This window comes from Diadema setosum, chromosome 5 (assembly GCF_964275005.1).
Source record: "Diadema setosum chromosome 5, eeDiaSeto1, whole genome shotgun sequence".
Lineage (NCBI taxonomy): Eukaryota > Metazoa > Echinodermata > Echinoidea > Diadematoida > Diadematidae > Diadema > Diadema setosum.
Window position 1 is genome coordinate 2,652,426 of NC_092689.1, and position 7,007 is coordinate 2,659,432.

Sequence of the window (7,007 nt, forward strand, 5' to 3'; positions counted from 1 at the left end):
ATGGCCGAATAGTGTATTATTTCGTTGGAGTTGAATTAAATATAAGAGCATGAATCTGTTTCGTAAAAATTCATGATTAATCTTAAAGTTAAATTTCAGATAAGGGAAAAGATGACCTCTTTCGGTGAACCACTGCATATTGATAAGCTGCAGCATTTTGATGATTTAAGAGCGAGGCCCAACAATGCTGTTGCATCTGATTGATTATCTTTTGATGTTGTACTTTGTTGTTACATGTAGTATTGAAGTGATAAGGTTAAAATCATCTGCATAGGAGGTAGTGATCCCTCTGGTATAACTACCTTTTAAACTATATCCGTGTTGTTATTTTAACTTAGACAAAAAAAAAAACAAAAAAAAAAACTTAATATTCGATCAGAGGATTGAACCATGCTAAAATTATTACCGGCGAAAGAGGGTCCCCCTGGAAAACACCTCTCCTAAAATCAAACTTTTCCGACGACCAATTACATCCAGTAACCAACGGCGTAAATCCGTACTGAGGAGTGGGGGGGGGGGGGATGGTCACCATCACCACGATTACAAGCCCATAACCGGACGGGGGGGGGGGGGGGAAGAAGCTTGGTGCCCCCCCCCCCCTCCACACACACACACACACACACTTTACAGGGACCGGATGTCCCACTCTTTTGCATGAAATATAAAGTGGGAGGAAAGTGGCAGCAAAAATATGAAGACTTTTTGTTCTTGTTGCTTTTTTTTTTTTTTTTTTTTGCTTGTCAGATGACTTTCGGCGGAAAATCAGACCTTAAAAGTATGAAGACATTTTTTTTTTTTTTTTAAATATCTGTGAGAGGGAGCGGAGCGACCGAACGGGGGGAGGGTGTGTAGGGGGGTATCCCTCTCCCACACGAGGAAGATTTTGCATTTTCAGACCTGAAATTCAGCGATCTGGTGCACACTTTTGGTGAAAATTTTCTTTTCTTTTCTTAAAAGAAAAATAAGAAAATGAAATATTCACAATATATTATTGAAAGACTAAATCGTGGTATTTCAGCTCTTGCTCCGCCTGTGCGACATCACTGTGAAGGCCTACTAAATAATAGGGCCTATCACCGGCGTAGACAGGATTTGACCTATAGGAGGAGCGGTTATATGAGGGAGCGAAGCAAACGGGGGGGGGGGGTATAAATCTTTTTGCATTGAAAATTTTGACATTTTACAGTCCAAAAACTGCCGTTTGTAGCTATATTTTCGCTTTTGAAATTAAGGGGGGCAAACCGGGTGCAACTGCTGTCAATCACTGGCAGCAACATGGCCGCTATTTGATAGCGATTAAATGCGAGCGAGCTTGAAAATTTTGACATTCTACAGTCTAAAAACTGCCGTTTGTCGCTATACTTTTTCGCTTTGGAAATTAAGGGGGACCGCGCCGGGCGCAACTGCTGTCAATCACTGGCAGCAACATCAGGAGAATGGCATAGCGGTTAAATGCGAGCGAGCGGAGCGAGCGAGCTTGAAAGTTTTGACATTTTACAGTCCAAAGACTGCCGTTTGTGGCTGTATTTTTTCGCTTTGGAAATTAAGGGAGACACACCGGGCAAAACTGCCGGCAATTACTGGCAGCAACATCAGGAGAATAGCATAACGAATAAATGCGAGCGAGCGAAGCGAGTGAGCTTGAAAATTTTGATATTTTACAGTCCCCCAAACTGCCCTTTGTGGCTGTATTTTTTCGCTTGGGAAATAAAGGGGGCGCACCGGGCGAACACTGCTGGCAATTACTGGCAGCAACATCAGGAGAATGGCATAATGATTAAATGCGAGCGAGCGAAGCGAGCGAGCTTCAAAATTTTCACATTTTACAGTCCAAAAACTACCGTTCGTATTATAGTTATATTTTTCGCTTTGGAAATTAAGGGGGACCGCGCCGGGCGCAACTGCTGTCAATCACTAGCAGCAACATCAGGAGAATGGCATAGCGATTAAATGCGAGCGAGTGGAGCGAGCGAGCTTGAAAATTCTGACATTTTAGAGTCTAAAAACTGCCGTTTGTAGCTATACTTTTTCGCTTTGAATATTAAGGGGAGCCGCACCGGGCCCAACTGCTGGCAATCACTGGCAACATCAGGAGAATGGCATAGCGGTTAAATGCGAGCGAGCGGAGCGAGCGAGCTTGAAAACTTTGACATTTTACAGTCCAAAGACTGCCGTTTGTGGCTGTATTATTTCACGTTGGAAATAAAGGGGAGCGCACCGGGCGAAAACTGCTGGCAATTACTGGCAGCAACATCAGGAGAATGGCATAATGATTAAATGCGAGCGAGCGAAGTGAGCGAGCTTCAAAATTTTCACATTCAGTCCAAAATTTACAGTCCAATAACTACCGTTCGTAGTTATATTTTTCGCTTTGGAAATTAAGGGGGACCGCACCGGGCGCAACTGCTGTCAATCACTAGCAGCAACATCAGGAGAATGGCATAGCGATTAAATGCGAGCGAGCGGAGCGAGCGAGCTTGAAAATTCTGACATTTTAGAGTCTAAAAACTGCCGTTTGTAGCTATACTTTTTCGCTTTGAAAATTAAGGAGAGCCGCACCGGGCGCAACTGCTGGCAATCACTGGCAGCAACATCGGGAGAATGGCATAGCGGTTAAATGCGAGCGAGCGGAGCGAGCGAGCTTGAAAATTTTTACATTTTACAGTCCAAAGACTGCCGTTTGTGACTGTATTATTTCACGTTGGAAATAAAGGGGAGCGCACCGGGCGAAAACTGCTGGCAATTACTGGCAGCAACATCAGGAGAATGGCATAATGATTAAATGCGAGCGAGCGAAGCGAGCGAGCTTCAAAATTTTCACATTTTACAGTCCCAAAATTACCGTTCGTAGCTATATTTTTCGCTTTGGAAATTAAGGGGGGCGCACCGGGCGAAAACTGCTGTCAATCACTGGCAGCAACATCAGGAGAATGGCATAATGATTGAATGCGAGCGAGCTTCAAAATTTTCACATTTTACAGTCCCAGAACTGCCGTTCGTAGCTATATTTTTCACTTTGGAAATTGAGGGGGCTCACCGGCCGAAAACTGCTGTCAGTCACTGGCAGCAACATAAATTTAGGAGAATGGCATTATGGTTGAATGCGAGCGAACGGAGCGAGCGAGCTTTAAAATTTTGATATTTTTACACTCCAAAAACTGCCATTTGTAGCTATATTTTTAGCTTTTGTTTGTCCCACTTTTATGGGAGAACCATCCCCCCCCCCCCCGATCGACGCCTCTGCATATGAGGGTGCTTTTGTTAAGTGAAAGATCTGCTGCACACTCTTTGATGAATTAGGTATATATACGTCAATGTCAAAAGTGTACAAAGTTTATCGAAAGGGATCCTGTATAGCGGAGCTTTTGCGTGCTTATGATTGCAATACAACGATCTGGTGCATAGTTCTGGGGATATTTGGACAATTTTCCATTAAGAAAGTTCGAGATTTGTCCTCATCTCGGGAATTGCTTGGGGGATAAATGATTTGTCTGCCTAAACACTTCCAAAGGGGCGGGGCAAATGCCCCTTTGCCCCCCCCCCCCCCCTGAGATAGATTTGACGCCCCTGATCTTCCCTGGGAATGCCCATAGATGTATCCTGACTGAGTAATCAGTCACTGTCGTTTCTCAGGAATGATTCAGGAAATGGGGGGGGTTCAATTATGACGATATAGTTTTTGTTATTGTTTGTTTGTTTGTTTGTTTTCGTACATATTTTGCAGATGGTCCCCAGTTACTCGCGTCATAGCATGTTTACATGTAGGCCTATACTATTTGACGTTGTCAACGTCTGAGCCATACCTTACAGTGACTGTATGTCGATGTTACTTTCTTCGCGAGCGAGCGAAGCGAGCGAGCGCTTGAGAAAATTATGTATACATTTTCCTACAAGATAGAATACTGTTCCGCTATGTTACCTGTCTGAAGGCCGGCGTACAAACGTCATGCAATAATTATGTCAAAATTGTTACAATCACATTTCTGCTTCCTCCATTTTTTCCCTCAAAATTCAGGGGGGGGGGATGATTGTACAGGCCATCCCCCCTCCTCCATTTCAGGGGGGATACATCCCCCCCATCCCCCCCCCCCCCCGGGATTTACGCCCATGCCAGTAACCGTACCCTGAAGTGTACTGTATAGGTTCTCAATATACAATACAACGTTGTTTGGAAAATCAAATCGTTTCATGCAGAGAATGGGTGATAAGATCGTGACTTACACTGCTAACGGCATCGGCTAAATCAAAGAACGTTGTATGCGCGGTTCGTTTGCTTGATCTGCTGTCAGCTATGGTTTCTTGGACAACTAGGTTATGCTCGATACATCCACATTAATTCTCCATTAATTCCAGTAACAAAGACTTTCTAAATTGATCTATCAATGAACTCATTATCCGCTAATGTGCTACCATCCGATTTGCTATAATCTGGAGGAAGACTTTACTTATGCAGGACGCAAGTGAGATCATTCGAAAGTTTTGAGGGAGGGGTGTGGGTACATATATATATATATATATATATATATATATATATATATATATATATATAGTGTGATGATGCTGATATTCCTACCGCACGCCTCTGTCATCTTAAGTAAAATTATAGTTGAGACAATGTAGATAACAGAAGATGTCGCATGAAACCGGCAGAGTTGTGAAGCTCTTATTATATTCAGTTATTATATAATGTGGATAGAAGGAATTATATAATCATATATGCATATGTATGTGTGTATATAATATTCATGTGTATGTATGCATGCATATATATATGGATATATATATATATATATATATACATATATATATATATATATATATATATATATATATATATATATATATTTATATACGATCTCACGAATATATATGAATATGAATTATGAATAGATTAATAGACAGATTGATAGACGTGTGCACACAAAAATTATACTGTGCGACACAATTTTGTTATATTATGTGATGGCAAGAGTATGAAGATTGTTTCAGCAATAATTTTGGTACATAAAATAATGTGTATATTGTATATTTCTGTGTTATGTACCTAGGGACAAGTGGCAACACACTATCCACTCTCTATCCACTCCCTCTACCCACTATCCTCTCTGTACCCGGGTTCCATGCCTGCTATTTTGATTGTAAGTAAATCAGCTATAAGGGTTAATGACCATGAGAATGTTCATTGTATCGTAATTGTTAGCAATCCTTTATCTGCACTGACACGACTGACACACTTGTAACACTGAACCTAATTCTTTATACTACCCCACTCCTGCCTGACATGCACCACCTCACACAAACCTTCCTCCAATATCACATGATCATTCACATCCCGCCACAAGACAGCCACAAGACATCCAGGCAACTCAAACGTCTGCTTAGCAGGTAATTATATTATTTAGTTTATTTATGATATATTATGTTTGATAATTTTTATTGTATGATATGTTTGTATGCTACATAAATACTCACTATACACTCATCTACAGTTATACATTGTTGAATGTGTTGCAAAGTGCCAAAAAATATTGCCAAGTATGTCATGTAACTATTAACTCATGCTCAACTTATATTTAATATATTGTGTTTATGACTTCAGATTTGTTATGCTCAAAAACATATATTTCGTTTCACAAACAGATATTAAAGCTGAGGAAGACCACGGTCGAAAGCTTCACAACTCTGCCGGTTTCATGCGACATCTTCTGTTATCTACATTGTCTCAACTATATATATATATATATATATATATATATATATATATATATATATATATATACAGTGTTTATCAATCATAATGTATAAGTCCAAATTATGAATAAACATAATTCGAAACCACGAACACATCTTGACAACAACAACAAAATTACATTACATACATATTATGTAACATCAAATGGATACTCAAAATCGCTATGTGATATTGCAAGTGTTCTGTTGTCGATCATCGACAATGGTTGGTTGGTTTGGTTTATTTCTGCATTTTCTTTCTCCAAATACAATAACAAATGAAAACAAAGTGATACAGTGTATGTAAAAAAAAGGAGAGTTTAACATACAAATCAATACAAGAAATGTCATTTTCATACCAACATCAGTCTGTAATGACGTATGAATGGAAACAACATATTGAGGCATACTGTATTTATGAACGAAGGAGAAATCAATACAGGGGACCGTCATCATAAGCAGAGATTGACGTGGATGAGGCCCTATCTACATGTGTAATACGAATATAAGACAACACCAATTATTAATCTACTCACAAAACTCTTAATCTTAATATACGAAACACATTTTGCTAAAGAAAGAAGAAAAAACAACAACAACGGAAAAGAAAAAAAGTGACTTGGCGCTTTGAAGAAAAAAAAAAGCACCCAGCACAATACTGGCATAATAGACAATTAGTGTAGATGTGTGCAAGTGACAGTGCGTCGTGTGTGCAGGTGACAGTGCAAGAGATAAATGATATTAATACGCATATTTTGGGCGTAAGGTATCAAAGAAAAGAACGGGAGAAAGGGAATGGAAAAAAATTGATGAACATTTTGTATGGGTCAGGGCTGACTGAGACTTGAGAAAAAAAATAAATACATTGATCAAAGACAACTAACTGGAAACATATTTCGATAACAGATACTTTTTTAGATGAGCTTGAAGTACATTGCTTTATTGATCAGGTAGGTTGTTCCAGACGTCGGGACCGTAATGTCTAATTGATTTCTGAGCTAAAACAGTTTTGGGGTTCACAAGGTGAAAGTCTGTCGAAAGGCGAGTTGGATGTGTGTGTATATTCGAGTTTAAGTGAAATACATTATGAAATAAAGAGGGAAGTTGATTTGTTGCGTATACATGAATATACCTGTTTGTAAAATGTGGATGTCGTGAAGCTTCAAAGTATTCAAACGATGAAAAAAGGATCTGTATGAGATAAATATGTAGAATTAATAATAATGCGAATGACACGCTTTTGGAGTAAATACAGTGGATTCCGGTTAGTAAAAAGT